The sequence below is a fragment of the Elaeis guineensis genome, chromosome 6, assembly GCF_000442705.2.
Source record: "Elaeis guineensis isolate ETL-2024a chromosome 6, EG11, whole genome shotgun sequence".
Classification (NCBI taxonomy): Eukaryota; Viridiplantae; Streptophyta; class Magnoliopsida; order Arecales; family Arecaceae; genus Elaeis; species Elaeis guineensis.
In genome coordinates, this window is record NC_025998.2 from 7,905,220 (window position 1) to 7,921,683 (window position 16,464).

At 38.0% G+C, this 16,464-nt stretch overlaps 1 long non-coding RNA gene across 1 annotated transcript; it reads left to right on the top strand.

Moving 5' to 3' along the window:
• The first annotated feature begins 205 nt into the window (after positions 1-205).
• Positions 206-4,047, top strand: LOC140858664 (uncharacterized). Its single transcript, XR_012142245.1, has 3 exons — positions 206-241; positions 3,164-3,231; positions 3,496-4,047. It is a non-coding gene; the product is annotated as an uncharacterized lncRNA (long non-coding RNA).
• Positions 4,048-16,464: the final 12,417 nt, after the last annotated feature.

Here is a 16,464-nt window from a genome sequence, read left to right on the forward strand (position 1 = left end):
CAGTGGGTCGGTGATTTGGGCTCGACTGCTTGGCTGGTCGGGAACAGTATGAGTCTGTTCGGCGACATACTTCGGTTGGATATCGTCGAAAGTTATTGCGGCAGTCATTGTCGGAGCGTCGGTCGGTTCGGTCGGTAGAGTCGGGGTCGGTCGGACAGGTTCGAGGGTAAGTCAGCGTAAAGAGGTCGGTCGGTATATCCCAACACCGACTATGATCGCTCCTCCTCTGCCGACTCGTCAGGTTTCTTTCTTCTCCTCTTCTGTTATCAAGATCGAGGTTTTCGATTTATAGAGCGAAAGAAAAAAGCCTTTGGTCTTGTAATCAGTTCTTGATGCTTGAATCTGTGATTCTGGCAAAAAATACTGGGAAAAACTTACTTTTGGATTGGTTGCGAGTAGGTTTAGATATTCGTCATTTGTGGATAAATCAAAGATGAATAAAGAAGCAAAATGCGGATGCCTAAAATTCTTTTCTTGGTCTTCTACCTCTTAGGTTTCATGATTCTAGAATAATAAACGGAATGGATGGATAGCCGGACGATGAATCCCAAATTCTTCTTTTATTATCTTGTTTTCAAGAGTCACTGAGGTAAATAAATATTGTTTGACATTGTATTCGAAACTCATATTTGAATCGTTAGTTTGATGCGTCTGAAGGTGGAAATGCACATGGTTTTAGTCTACTCTCCATTCAAGTTTATCCATTATTATATGTCGGACATTCCTATTCTCTCTGCAAATCGAGTCTCTTCTTGCATGAAATGCACAGCCAGCAATATTTGCACATTGCCATGGCTAGCTACCCTTCCTGAATTCAAACTGATGCCAGAATAGTAGGAAGAGATGGATGTTCGGACCAGGACTCTTGGCCTTCTGGTTGGGTTAAAATTCTCGAGTTTATACATTCATAATACCCTATGTTCCATTAAAAAGGATGACAATAACAACAAGAGGCTGGTATGTGAAATGTTACATAATCTTGAATACCCTTAAATATAATTGGACCATTAACACCTGACCCTCAAATATAATCCTGAGCACAAAATATTAACATCCTCTATTTCATATGCTTTCCTATTTCCACTAGTCTTTGCATAATAACAGTAATAATTTTAAAATGCTTCATGAATTACCTGATGTTTTGTCCTGTTCCACACGGCAGTTGAACTGGGCCCAACAGGGTTGTGTTTGACATTACGGGACCATCCCCTAGTTACTCGGAGAAGACATGCTCCGTATCGGTGGTCTTTCAAAGCAGTTTCTAGTCAAGACTTCACTTTGCCAGCAGTATGTGTCAGTTGATGTTTTGTTGGTTTTCTGGTTTGTGTATCCCAGTTTACTCTAATCATTGCTCTTCCAAACTTTATCCTGCAAAGTTTTGGTTAGTTATTTTATTTTATTGGTACCTTTGTCTCCTCCATAGTTCTTCCTGGTATAACAGCTTTTTAATAATTCTTTTGTCAGGATTATTTCCCTCAATTCTTTCTGATCCATCAGGAGAAATAGGAGATGGTCAATGCATATTATCTGATGCATCTTTCTTCTTTTATACTTTTGTTTCGAAGTAGAAAGAAATGAATCAGTGTCATTTAGTTTCTGACTAGTTGCACATCATACTTTTTATTATTCCATCTGTGTGTCTGATCAAGCATATTTGCTGTCTATGGAACTGGCCATGGCGAGTTGGTGATGGATCAGCAGGTCCATCTGGCAGATTTTCCTTCAATACATGTTTGGCTTTGTTGCATACATTTCTTGGTGGTAATTATCCAACACATGCTCGATCTTTTTTTCTTTTTTCTTTTTTTTTGTGTGTGTGTGTTTTTTTTTTTTTTTGTTTTGGGGGGGGGTGTAGGAGGTGTTTTGGTTGCGGATTGCTGTCATGTAACAGAGTTGATGTTACTGATGGTAGGCTGTCATCTTTGGATGGTGGTACAAGCTTGAATTTGCCTATACTTTATCTTGAAAGTAAATTCTGCCTTAAGTATCTATCAAAATACTATGTCTTGCTCTTCAAAGGCTAGCTTTCTAGTGGCATTATATTTCTCAGAATTCAGTCACTCCATCTACTAATATGCCCTAACATTTAACCATAGTTTTGTCTGTTGGTGGTGCTATGGTTGCTGCTATTGTAAGAGCATGATCTTTTTTCATTTTCATTTTCCAAGTCTTAAGATCATTCTCATGTAATGATGTTTTCCTTGCAATAGTCACATGCAATATGCATATTGGTCAAGGAAAAAGATGAATGACACAACAACTTTGGCAAAGGGAAACTATCCCTTTACATAAAGAAAAAATAGGTTCAGTTTTCTTGATAATGCAAATGTCATCCATTAAGATGCTTCCACTAGGCCTATTATAAGATCTGATACATGATTTCCAATCTTAATGACAATATAAACCATGAAATTGGTGTAATCAAAAGCATCTAAAAAATTGACATAAATTGTTTGACCACAATTTTGATTGGTCTATTAATTTATCTTAAATGATGCAAGGTTTAATGAATACAATGATACAAATTAATTACTTTATATAACTTGTATTTTAGCACGAAACATGCATTGCTGGGGCTTGTTATACAAAACTTTGTATAGGCTGGACATGAGTCTAGCTGATGTGTAGATGCTTTGCTCTGATCAATGCTTATGTGAAGTACCCTCTATAGAGATGTTGATAGTTGACTGCGTGTTCACAGGAGATCATTTAGAAGTAGGTTCTTGTTAAGTGCAGAATCAAGCAATGTAGGCACATGCTATCCGTAGATACTCAGTTGAAACATACTCAAGGTTGAAAGGATATAACCTTAAGGACATTTGAGATGTGTTACCATGGTACTATTCTCAAAATATGTTGTTTATTCCAACTGACAATTGATATTGCTATTAAAGCAATCTTACATCTCATTATTGGCCTAGAAACAAGGTCCGGAGCTAATGACAATTCAAATATTAATAACTACCCCAGTCATCAACCTGGAGGGTTGGCTAATAAAGGAGCTGTATATTATGTACTGTCCAAGAAGGTGAACATCAACCTTGTTTTTTTCCAGCCTTTTACCAGTCACGGTCTCGATTTATCATTCCTGTATTTTGATCTGCTCATACTTATGAAATTTATGAATGTAGCAAGTGTTTGAGTTCTGGAAATTATCTTACAGGACCCCTGGAGCATATTTTCTTGAATACTGGGTTGGTGTCACTTGATGTTCAAGCAGCTCAACCTCAGGTGACAATGATTGCTTTATGGAGGCTGGTTTTAACGGTCTCTCAGAAAAGTTTCCTCTGCTTGATAAGAGGAGATTTGATGTTAGTGTGTGATAGTAACATTGCTTTTCTGGTTATATACTGCTTGTCTGCCAAGATATATTGATTAGGTTGTCAGGAATATGATACCTCTGTGTATTTTTTCTGTTGAATGATTGGTAGAATGCATTTGATTATCATTGTAAAATGAATGTTATTATATCTATATTCTCCATCTAAATTGCAGGTATGCATGGACGATCACCAACTGTGCTGTTTGTGGATCAAACATGGGCTGGTTTTTGCAGCTACAAAAGGATCTGCTACCCAAGTCTTGGGGATCCTTAGTTATGGATGATGCATAATGAGAACTGAGACAAGGAAGAAAGGAAAGTTTTTTTTTTTTCCCTTGCTTTCTAGCCAAAAGTAGTCCGTATATAAGGGCATTTTAATTACCAAGAAGAGGCTATATGCATATTCAAGCATGGTGTTTTAGCTGCACATGTCATTAGTGTTTAGCGTATCTACCTCTGATGAAAATGTGTTATGTGTCTGAATGCTTTGTGATATCACCCAAGAGTACATTTTGTTGTTATGATAAGCTCATTAGAGATTTGGTTGTCCTTTTGAACCCAAATAGGCAGTTCCTGACATTGGAACGCCTCGATCATGTTGGATGGGAATTGTTCTCCATTTGTGCTACAGCTGGGAGCTTCTTGTTGCCAGCAGGCATAAGTTTCAGAGCTGGGAGCTTGGTGCAGTATTTACTGGGTTTCTATTTGCTTCGTTACACAGGTTTCTATTTGCTTTGTGACATGTGGATTTCTAGACTGATGCTGGGTAACCAATTGGAAGTAGGCATTTCAGAGATTGACTTCAGGCTGTCTGAGACTTGTTTTATCCATCAGAGATATTTTGAGTTGAGTTTTTTAGTGCCTACCGGATGATACCAGCCTCTTTCTTGATTTGACGATGAGCCTCGTATCAGACATCCAATTCTTGATATGGCATGTGAGAGGTCTGCACATGGAAAGGGCTTCAAAATGTGAGATAGAGGCCATCTTGGTGGGCGGCTGAGACTTAGATGATGAGAGATACAGGCCATCTGGTGGGCAGCTGAGACTTAGATGATGAGAGATAAGAGGGTTATCTTGGCTGAGTTGGTAAGTTGGGTATAATATAGGTAAAGAGTGAAAATTTCTGAAATTTGGTTAACTACAACTGAGAATGAGAGATTGAAGTATGGGCAAAATTTAGCAACAAGAATAGTTGTCATATTATGGCATTAATTTAATATTTTGCCTTGAAGATATCAAAAATTTGGGTGATATGTTTACATGATATTGTTACATAGAAACCTTGCTCCCTGACAACTAGAGTCATTGGATCCCGTAATTGCAGATCTGATGGGTAGAATTAGTTTGAAGCCTCTTGAAGTACGATTTCTTTGCCACGAGCAGAAATTTCCGTGTTGAGGCTGCCACTGGCGAACCTTCGTAAACCCGTGCTTAGATGTTTGCTTCTAAGATTATTTATATTCTGATATTTTTGAGAAATCGACTTCCTTGTAATTGTTCCACCACGCTCGGTAGAACACGGTAATAATCAATAGTGTGTGAATGTCCCACCAAATTCCGAACCCCCCACAACACCCCCAACCCCGACCGAGAGCCTCTCTGTAAACGTAGTCAAAAACGGACCCGCCGCTTCCATTCTTGTTCGAGCTGGTTCAAACTAAAATGCTTTAATTCGGTATCACGTATCTCTAAACAAATTACCATTTGATTTGACTTATATTCTGAATGGCAGTATGGGAACAAAGATCAAAGAGAAGAAATTTAGGGAAAAATAAAGAAAAGAATAAGAGAATTTTTTAGTTGCCAACAAAACCGAGATTGGAACCTTTGAATTTTCCATTAAAATTCCTCGCTTTTTTGTTACCTCGAAAAATAAAAGGAGAAAAAGAACCCGCTCATCAAGCACCATGCGAGCGCTTGAAGACCCACTCGGATCAAGATAGACCAGGTCCAATGGACCAGCCCAATGGATCCAGTAAACCTATTGGAAACCCTAATCCCGTGGATTTTTTTTTTTTTGATAAAACAATCCCTTCGAAACCCCAATCCAGTAAAATTGCTGGCTTTTTGTTACCTCAAAAAATAAAAGGAGAAAAAGAATGTGCCTATCAAACACCAATACACCATGAGAGCGCTTGAAGACCCATTCGGATCGAGATCGACCAGGTCCAGTGGACCAGCCCAATAGATCCAGTAAACCTATTGGAAACCCCAATCCCTTGGAATTTTTTATTTTTTATTTTTGATAAAACAATCCCTTGGAATTTGTTGAAACATTTGCCTTCTTGCTACTGTCGGGGCCATGGTGTCCTCTTCACTTGTCGCATAGAGATCATCTATATAAGAAGCGTTCTTGTCCTGGACTAGCATGACACGAAGGGATACGCATAATTTGCTGAACTACTATGACTGCATCTCTGATTCAATATTTTAGGTACTTACATTGATTTTTTTTTTTTTTGATAAAAAGGGAGACATAAAACAGCCACTCGTCCTTTATTGCTAATGAAAAAGAATGAAACAACTAACATCAAGAGTGATAGTTGGTGATAAGAATAAGTTGTCTAAGTTGCTTGACTAGATAAATATACTCTGGATAACGTTTTCTTCATTATTTGGGAGGTGAGATTCTTTGGGTTTGACTTATTTTGTGCCTCCAAATTTTTAGCGGAACATAATTGTAAGGGTCATATACCCCAATATGTTACATTGGTTTTCGTTTTGCACAGGGCCGTCCTGATATTTTTAGATCTAGGCTAAATGAAAAAAATGAGATCTTCTCTATTAAAAATTAACATACTTTAATATTAATTATCATTGAAAAATTAATCTACGTGCAATAATTTTCTATAGATATATTCGTTAAATAGTGTATAAAATCCATCATTAACCTATTTAATCATTTTTTTGTTATAATATTGTAGAAAGCCATCCTTGCATCCTATTGGAACATCAATATAAGGTCTAGACCTGGGCCTGGTGCGGTCGCCCATTTGACCTGCCCAGGGCCGGCCCTGGTTTGCACCACAATAAGCAAATCAAAGAAGCTATATGAGAGTAGATTATATAAAAATCACATGATATATAACGGTGGATACAAAAGTAGGACTCAAACAAACCACGTGATATAGAGAGAACGCAGACAGTAACATAGAGAGAACACCGCAAGACTATGTAATAGGACACGACTCCAAAATCATGCGCATAGAGATAGCGAGAAAGGAGGACGGTAATCTAGAGAAAAAACAGCAAGACCATGTAATAAGATATGACCCCACAACCACGTACATAGAGATAGTAGACCTCGTTGATCAACCCACCAAGTTGAGAACAGTTCCGAGGATGAAGGTGAAATATGATGCAGCCAGCGTAGCCCAGATGATGCAGGTCACCGTGCTGGAGATGGGTGGTTGCATGCCACCGACCAATCGTTTGATGAGAAGGACCACCAGAACGAGAATGAGGGTGAAATTAATGAAGCTGGCCGAAGCATAGAACTTGGCCAGCGTGTGCAACTTGGACTCGGGAGCAGGCATCAAGATTTTCATGGATCCAGCGAGGGACAATTGGAGTATTGATGGTAAGACTGTTTCGAGGAGGTTCGCTTGGGCTGGAGGAGGAGCGTCGGAAGGCACAGCAAGTACCGGTACATCTATAACAAATTCTTCGGGTTGTTGAACAGCAAATTCTTCAGGTTGTACAGGCACATCTATAACAAATTCTGCAGCTTGTGGTATTGGATTTCGGGTCATTGTGGAGGAAGTTTTAGAGGAAGGGAGAGCTAAAAAAATTACTTTATCATGCATTCTACTTCTCATATTGCATCCTTTATATAGAGGACCTCCTCCTCTTGGTCCTTTCCTTCTTTATTTATTTATTTTTACAAAGTTTACAGGTTGTCCTTCCCACTTGTCCTCAGTCCTCCATAGTTTTCTCAAAACCCGAACCGTCCCCAATTTCTCAATTTTGTTCGTCCTCTGTCCTCAGGTCCTCTATGGTTTCTCAAAACACGAACTGTCCTCAATTTTGTTCCTCCTTTGTCTGTCAGTGTCCCCTTTATCCTTCCCGTTGCTGCCGGAATCTGAGCTGACGTTGAGATCGGTTTGGTAGCTTGTGGCCGAGATGAGAGATGTCTTGGACGAATGAAGTTGATCCTGCAGAGAAGTCTTCGACCGAAAGTGTTTCCGGTGAGAAAAAAAAAAATATATTTTATATATCTAACAGATCCTTTACCACGCAACTATATCAGATTTTTTACCGAACCACCGCAGGTAACATGTCCATCAAGACTCTAAATGAACTAGCAACCCAGTGGTTCGCCTTATACATTGGCTCACAAAATTTGGTTTGGCGCCCATTATTGGTAGTAGGAGGGTTCCGAAGCAGTTCTCGTTATACATTGGCGAGCTAGAGACCAATTCCAAATTTCCGGGCCCATTCCGGCTTTGGCAAAATGACCTAGTTACATCACCGGATGCAGGGCCGGCCCTGGCAGGTCAAATTGGACGATCACCCTAGGTACAGGTTTGTATTGATGTTTCAATAGGATGCAAGGATGATTTTCTATAATATTATAATAAAAAAATAATTAAATAGATTAATGATGAATTTTACATGTGTTTAACGAAAATATTTATAAAAAATTATTATATATAGGTTAATTTTTTACTAATAATTAATATTTAAAATATATTAATTTTTAATGAAAAATATTTTATTTTTTTATTTGATCTCAAATCTAAAAAATATCAGAACCAACTCTGGCCGGATGATAAGTGAAAGCAAGGTTTTTATGACCATGTCGGCTTTGCAGCTGCCTTAAGAGTCATATGTGTAGCCAACATAACCTTTGGCATGGTGAATCCAGGTCCTATTTCAACTCCAAAACACTATGCTCTTCCCTTTTTTGTTCCTGTTTCGAACATACAAGAACAGCATATAAAAAACCAAGCACGGATACTAAGCTGTTTATACACAAAAACTTACAATATTATATCCATACACCGTGATTTTTGGCTCTAATCTTTCACGGCCAAGTAGTCCACATTTTGCTTTTGGTGACATGATCTATACCGATGCTGTATCTATAACTGCGCCCTTCACAAAGCTTATGTAGATTTCTAATAAATAAATCCTCCTTATTTTTAGGATAATCTTCGTACTTCAGAAGCCTCAAAACCATTCAAGAACAGTGCATACCCGCTCTTTTAATTGCATTTACCCAAGCTTGAGCCTGCACTGGAAAATGCTCATCTTTATTTTTTGGGCAAAATGATGGGAGTCAATCAAATAAATAAATACATCTTCTATTGATGGGAAAAGATTCTAAATAAGCGACATATAAATTGACGTCGTACATGAGCACGTCACCATCTCTGTAAGAGAGCCATCAACCTCAAGATTAAGGCTTTTTTTCTTTGGTGATTTGTTATGTTCTTCGTAATTACTGGTTGGATGGGTACTCTTGTTTCTCCTTTCTAAAGTTTTTTGATGTGCATCCTGGGGAGTATCAGGGGGGACGGTTGTTTCTTGCATGATTCGGTGCTTAGGTGATCTTCTTGTAATTTCCTTCGGGGTTTTTTGTTCTTCTTGTTGTTCCCCAATTTCTCATCCGCCATTTCGGATCTTGGATGAAATATGAGATTAGTTACCGCCATTTTGCAATTAGAAGCATATGCCATATGCTGCCTTTCCGCAACGCGCCTTCGAGCTACGGCCAATTTACCAAGTTGCTTGTTCAGAGATACAGCCCCTGTTCGCGACCTGTTGTGGAATACTCGCTTGCCAATCGAATTAATCAATAATAGTGGTGGGAACCTACAGTTTGTTAACCTTGGTCAAGCATCGTTGTCAAGAGAAGAATACAAGTTTGAAAACAATTAAAATAAAGTGGGGGCAAGCAAAATCAGGGAGTGCTCAATCTAGATACATAAACAAATAAGATGATGCCCCATCCAGTCTCTTGGTTTAAAGTAGTTCTTATGATCTCAAAAAGTGCCAAATATGTATAGAGAGAGAGAGAGAGCTAGATTTGACTATATTTGAGGGAATCTCCGACCAAATTTAGTGAGATCTAGATTAGAAGATTGAGATCTTATATCAATAATCTGCACTATTGGATGTGGTATATTATTTCTAAATTAGTTATATTTTAAAAATTATATATTTTAAAAATTATGCATGAAGTGATCATATATGTAAAATATTATTTAGAAAATTTAAATAAATTAAATTATATATTTTTTTAATCAAGATTAAAGATCTTCAAATTATATGATTTTTGATGGATAAGTAATTTAAAAATATCAGATCTTTGATTCAGAATCTCAATTGGTTATATTTGAGTGGTCTCCACTCAAATTTAATCAGATCAAAATTGAATGATAGGACTTTTATATTGATGACCCAAGTTATTGAACATGAATTCTCATCTTCAAACTGCATATATACAAAAATTATGAGATTTGGAGAGATTATGCATCAATTGGTCAACCACCAGCACCGTTAGCGTCCCATCCATGCTGAACACCATGCCCCTCAACCCCATCCTCCCCTTGCTGTTTCCATCTTTTTGTTATCTTCCCTTATGCGGCCGGAATGCCCATGCGGCAGCATATTATTACCCGGTACACCGCCGAACTGGTATAACAGATGTAAGATATAATTTTTCCAACATGATGGGCTTAAGCTCCATCCTCCTTGATAAATTTAGGATTCTACTCCTAGAAAAACTCCTGGTGAAGTAATCTATCCTGAAAAATTATATCATTCTTCTATGTTGTCTTACATATTTGTGACAAAGCTGGATGTCAATCCTCTTGATCTATCATAATTAACTTGGCGTCTATTGACTCCTTGTCGTCTAACACCAGAAGATGCCTGAGAGGTCGGTGACTGGGTACTTTACAAACGACTGTAAAAATTGCTGAGCCTTTACACATTAGTACAAGCTAAAGTCGGCCATAAATGAAAACAAAGGTTCGCCTTGGCATCCCTGTTCGTTCAATTGGCAGCTCCGTTTTCATAATGTCTTACGTTAGGAGCAAATCTGGCGTATTCTGCCGCGAGGATATCTTAGACATACAGGTGGTGTTTAGTTATACAATAAGTAGAGAGAGAAATATCCCGTGCAGTGTTGAAGTAATAAATCTATTCCGTGAAATAGAGATGTTTTAGAATTTGGTCAAGGGCGCAAAAAATAAGTGAAAAAATATATAACACGAACTAGTCTGGATTTTATCCTAAAAATCAAATTATTCTTTTTTTTCTAAATGTTCATGGAGTGAAGAAGGTTAAAATGATAATTAAAAGAAATGCACGAGCTTATTCTAGGGTGAAGTCTTTTCTATCACTTCGATGGAATAGACTTATAACATGATAAATAACACCTCCACAACGGTGTATGTCTCTAACTTGTACCGTGTTTGGCAAGACTTTGCGAGGATATCCCCCACTCTGAGATATATCCTCCGCTTGCTCGGCTATATACCACCATATACCATCACTGAGCATCTGACAGGTTATATCCATAAAAATCCGCAGAGAACAAGGATTATAAAATAACTTTAAGGAAATTTACGTCCTGTCTTGAAAACTGCTCGAAATCTCTTTCTTAGGTACTGTTGTGGAGAGAACGAGACTTTAGTCTTACATCAATTGTTCAGTGAGGCCATTTTGTCTTATAAAACTTCTACACCCTCCAGTCTCTTGATAGGCACCTTTTGACCTGCACAACACGATCTCGAGAGAGGAGCCGATCAGATCTTATGATGCCTGGCTGATCGGACTGCAACAGGTGCCACTCTGGTGCTCCTTTCTGGAAAGGATTTAGCTGATTGTAAAGCAGTCTTTTCTAGATAAGCGGTCTCCCCTCATCCATGAAGTCATCGTATGAGGTGTCAAAGACAACAGGACTCACAGTGCTGCATCAACGAAATCATGTAGGATGTAACTCCGAGTACGCTGACAAAGGCTATACAAAACACAGAGAAGAAACCGCACCACTACAGTGTGATATAACTGCATTACTGAAGTCCACAACACCTAACATCTCTCAGAAATACTGCAAAACTGGATGCCCCATTCATCTGTAATTGCGGTAGATGGGACTGTACATGCAGCTCTCTGCATATTTTACCAGGTTGTGTGGATGGGGGAGCCGTGTTGCCAAACCTACAAATAAGATGCAAGAATATACAACTAAATTTAGTGTTCATGTAATATCAACCTCGCACAAAAATATGCTAGGTGACATCTTCTCTTTGTACTTGCGGGGGATTGTCCCACCTGCCCCCTAAAACATCAAGCTGCTTTCCTGTTTTAACTTTCCTCCTTGCTCCTAACTTCTGTCACTATGTACCCAACTCTCTCACTGTAACTACTATCTTATATTAATATATCGATGTCGGGAGTATCTTACTCCTCTCATTTCATCTCAAAAAAAAAAATTTACTGTTGATGTACCAGGCAGACAGAAAACAAAGTCAGCAGAGGAATGAAAAAGAGGCACCAAGCTTATGTGCTTTAGCAGCAACATTAGCAGCAATATGAGCAGATATTGTTCTGATATTTGACAAGGGTGGATAGATCAGCCCATTAACGAAGTTCTCTTGTGTCACCTGTTGGGCCAGAGCTTAAGCTGTCTGTTCCAACAAAAGTTCAGGGTAAGAAAAGCACAATTACATAATGATCAATCCAAAATCTATAACAGATGTATCTCATAAAGTAATTTGACATTGTTTCATTGTAGTCACTGATTCGGGTCCAAACTTGCACCCAAACCACCGGAGATTCGTTCGTGGTCCATGGTACAGCCCCGCCATATACGGCATGGATTTTGTTGGTACCCTGGTCGCGTTCCCTACCATTGCTCTTCTTTTTAATGGAATAGTCACCTGTGTTTCGGTGATCCATCCTCGTAGTAGGAATGACTCTCATGCTTTATTTGGCCCAATCGGGGAATATACTTCTTTGGTTTTTTTTTTTTTTCGGTAACAGTTTGTGATCTATATTATTGAAAAATAAAGTCTATACGGGAGAAGCGAAGTATGTCCTATATACAACAATCCAAAAATGGGTCAAAACAGGAAGAAAACATAATTAGACCAACAAAAAAGAGAGTAAATCTGTATCACCAAAAAAGACTCTACCAAAGAAAGCCTGTGAGCTAATACAAAGCAATGTGAATCCATATACACAAGTGTCCAATAGCATACACTCAGGCCGGTCCTGATATTTTTTAGACCTAGGGCTAAATAAAAAAATGAGACTTTCTCTATTAAAAATTAACATACTTTAAACATTAATTATCATTAAAAATATTAATTTACGTGCAATAATTTTTTATAGATATATTCGTTAAGTAGCATATAAAATCCATCATTAACCTATGTAATTATTTTTTTATTATAATATTATAAAAAATTATTCTTGCACCCTATTGGAATATCAATACAGGACTTGGGCCTGGGCCTGGGCCTGGGGCGGTCGCCCAATTCGACCTGCCCCAGGGCCGGCCCTGCATACACTTCAGATTCTTTAAGTTGCTGTTAGATGATAGGTTTCAACTTGACATGGCTATTCTGATGTAAGTAGTTTGTTTCGCCCGTGGACGGAGGCGAAGTAAATTGTTACTTTAGAACCCAGTGATTTTACTCAAGGGACTTTCTATTTGGAATTAGTGGATCTGATTCTTGGATTTATTATACTAAATGCGTACATTTATATTATATTCATTAAAGTCGAAATCACCCATTGGACTACTAGTAGGGCTGTCAAAATATAACTCAACCTGCCAACTCGATCAGTGTTTGATCCGCCATAAACAGATTTGGATTTAAGCTAAATGAGTTTGGGTCATAAACGGATCAATTTTTTTAATCTATTTAATAAGTTGGTCAGATTTAGGTTTTAGATATATGATCCATTTAATCCGTTTAATATTTAGGTCGGATTGAGTAAGATAATCCATTTAACTTGTTTAACTTATTTCTGACCCATTTAACCCGATCTGTTTAATCTGTTTAACCCATTTAAGACCCGTTTAATCTGTTTAAAACCTGTTTAACTTGTTTCTAACCTATTTAACCCAACCTGTTTAACATATTTAATCCGTTAAACCTGTTTAAGCCGTTTAACCTAATTTGACCTATTTAATAAATGGGTTAAACGGATCGGGTCGGATTACCTGTTTAATAAACAGGTTGGGTTCATGTTTGAATTTTTGACCTATTTAATAAACAGATCGGATTTGGGTTAACGATTTTCTGACCCGATCTATATTGACCCGACTCGTTTATGATCTGACCCGACCTGATTGCTCTCCCTAACTACTAGATATACCGTTATTCTAAACTAGCAAGAATAGACATCCTTGTCAACTGTTAGGAGTGATCTAGAATGGACCAGTGATGTATGAAGACTTAAGCCCATTATGACCCATCGGGTCCATATCAACATCTCTCAAGCGGTCTAATTGTTGTGGTTTGTCCGATCCATGGTCGATAAATATCTGTCCCGACTTTTGGTTGGAAGCTATACTCTCCGATCTCTCGTTGGCATATTCTTGATCTGACTTTTGATCTAAAAGAGCTGATCGGAGTGCACACCTTAAACAGTATAGTCGCATGATTGATTATGACTCGTCCGACCCCTAGTCGGTTAGTTTCTGATCCGACCTCTAGTCGGATGGTTCTTTACCTAAATCCTGAACAAAAAAGGTTTGGTCCGACCCTTGATCGAAGAATCAACTGATCGATCTTCAGTCGCATCCGATTCTTATTTGGCTTATATATCGGAATAATCTCTGATCAGTATAACAACTACGGATCGGCTAGACTTTCGGATCACCCATCTAACCGAGCTTTGGTCGGAAAACTAGTAGTCCCAACTCTTAGTCAGCACACCACACTCTCTGATCTTTCCTTGGAAGCAGATCGATCAGGCTTAGGTTTAAAAAGCAGACACCAACTGGCTACAGTTGTTAATCCTATTTGGGTGCAACCGTCTGATCCAGAGAATCTTGTCGGTACAACCGCCTGATCTAAAGAATCACAATCAAATAACCACACCAGATTCGGCCAGCTTGTCTTCCAAAAACGATTACATAGTCATCTTCTCTATAAATACTCAAATCCCGAGGACCCAGATAAGTAATCCATCTCATAAAGCTAAAAACTCTGTTTTTCTATTTGCGCGTTCTGATTTGAGCATCGAAGGGTCCTCGTCGGAGCACAATCCTCTGGTCTGAATTTTTTTGCAAGTAGCTCCAACACTATGTTTCCTTATCTTCCGGTGTCAACTAGAAACAAACAGCAACATCAACAAAACCTGAAGGTTGTAGAGAAATTATTTAAACAAGAATAATAACAATAACAAGAAAATACAAAGTTCCAACTATGATTCATACTCTATCCGAGAGTCTAACAAAGCAAACAAAACAGATTCCGACCATTTAGGAGAAGGGGAATTCGCAAAAGTGAACAAAAGTTTTGAATAGAAATTTCATGATGGAGAGGGGAACCCCGGTTATCCTGAGAAATATTAAAAATTTTTTGGCATTAAAATACATCCCTGATTTAGTTGCGTCCATCAGAAATAGCATTTATTTGTAGGTGTCTCAACATCTGTGGGATCTGCTTCATTTGTGTTAAAACGGGGTGGTTTCCTTAAACTTGTTAAGCACGGCCTCATTTTTCAGTTACCATTTTTCCATTGCACATGCAAACGCGAGAATGGCAAAGAATCATTAGCTTTTTCCTACCTCACAAGAAAGGCCATGTCATATGCAATGTACAATTAAATCTGTGGCGTAGAAAGTTGCACTGGCCTTTGCATTTACAAGATCTCCTAGAGGCGCTAAGAAATCTGCATCTTGGAGAATTACAAATACAAATCTAAGAGTGATGGTCCTTTCTTTTATCATACAAAAGCTACAAAGTAACGACACTTGTGTACTACTGTATACTTCACCAAAAAAGAGAAAGGGCTTACAGCATCGCAAAAGCTCGCAAAGTATATGGCTATGTTTGATTAAGTTTTTAGAGTGCCAAAAATTATCCTGTTTGATTAAGTTTTTAGAATATCAAAAAATATTTTTTAATTTTCAAAAAATATTTTGGAGTGATATAGTGATGTTTGGTAAAAATATCGAGAAGCTGTTTTGGCTTTATTAGAAAATTGAAAAAATCTATTTGGAGAAATATGTATTTTAAAGTTTTCTCCAAAAATATTTTTTGGCTAATGTCGGGAAGCTGTTTTACTTTCTTCAAAGTATTTTATCAATATAGTTACCAAACAACAAATAGCTTTTTGTAAAAGTTCTACTTTCAAAAGCTTCAAAAGCTCTACTGCCAACAACAATCCCAAACAGAACCTATGTTACCAAGAATTTATCTGAGCTTTCAATCAATTGTTAGCAAATGATTTGGTTACCTCGACAATTTAAATGACAAATGTATTTAGTATTTTTTTATCATATACCATGACCCTTCAATCTCATCTTATGAATGAAAAATCGATCTAATAGTAATTATAGGGAGCTTATGGGCAAAGAACTTGAGGCAGAGGAGTGCTAATCATAGAATTCTTGGTGCAAGCAACATTGCTATACCAGTTGCACCTGTAACATTTAACCCATTATACATGCATGTCCAATAATAACTGATTGATATGTCCTTCTAACATGAGTACAATCAGTCATATCAAAAAATAAATATTAATCGAACCAAAGAAAATATAGTAGCATGGTCAGTCCAAACCATTCTGTCCGGATAATCCGCAACATAAGACGTCATCCAGTCTGTTGCTTTATTCGCCCCTCTGTAGACATGAGAAACAGGAGGATACACATGTTCCAGACAACGACCATATATTTGTAAGCAATGGATGTCTCTCTACCGTCTAACTTCTATTTGATTCTGGAAGCCTTAAACGTCCAAACTTGGCTCCTTTTAAACCGCAGGAGCTTGATCAAACCAATTATCAAGCTTAGACCGAGCTGTTTATCGAGAGCTTGCTTGATTTCAAGCCCATATATAGGCAACTCTCGAAGGCCTTAAAGTAAGCCCAATCTAGTGATGCTCGAAGGCCTTTCCGCGCCCCATTTTGACTGGCCCATCAATTGAAACGTATTAATATCC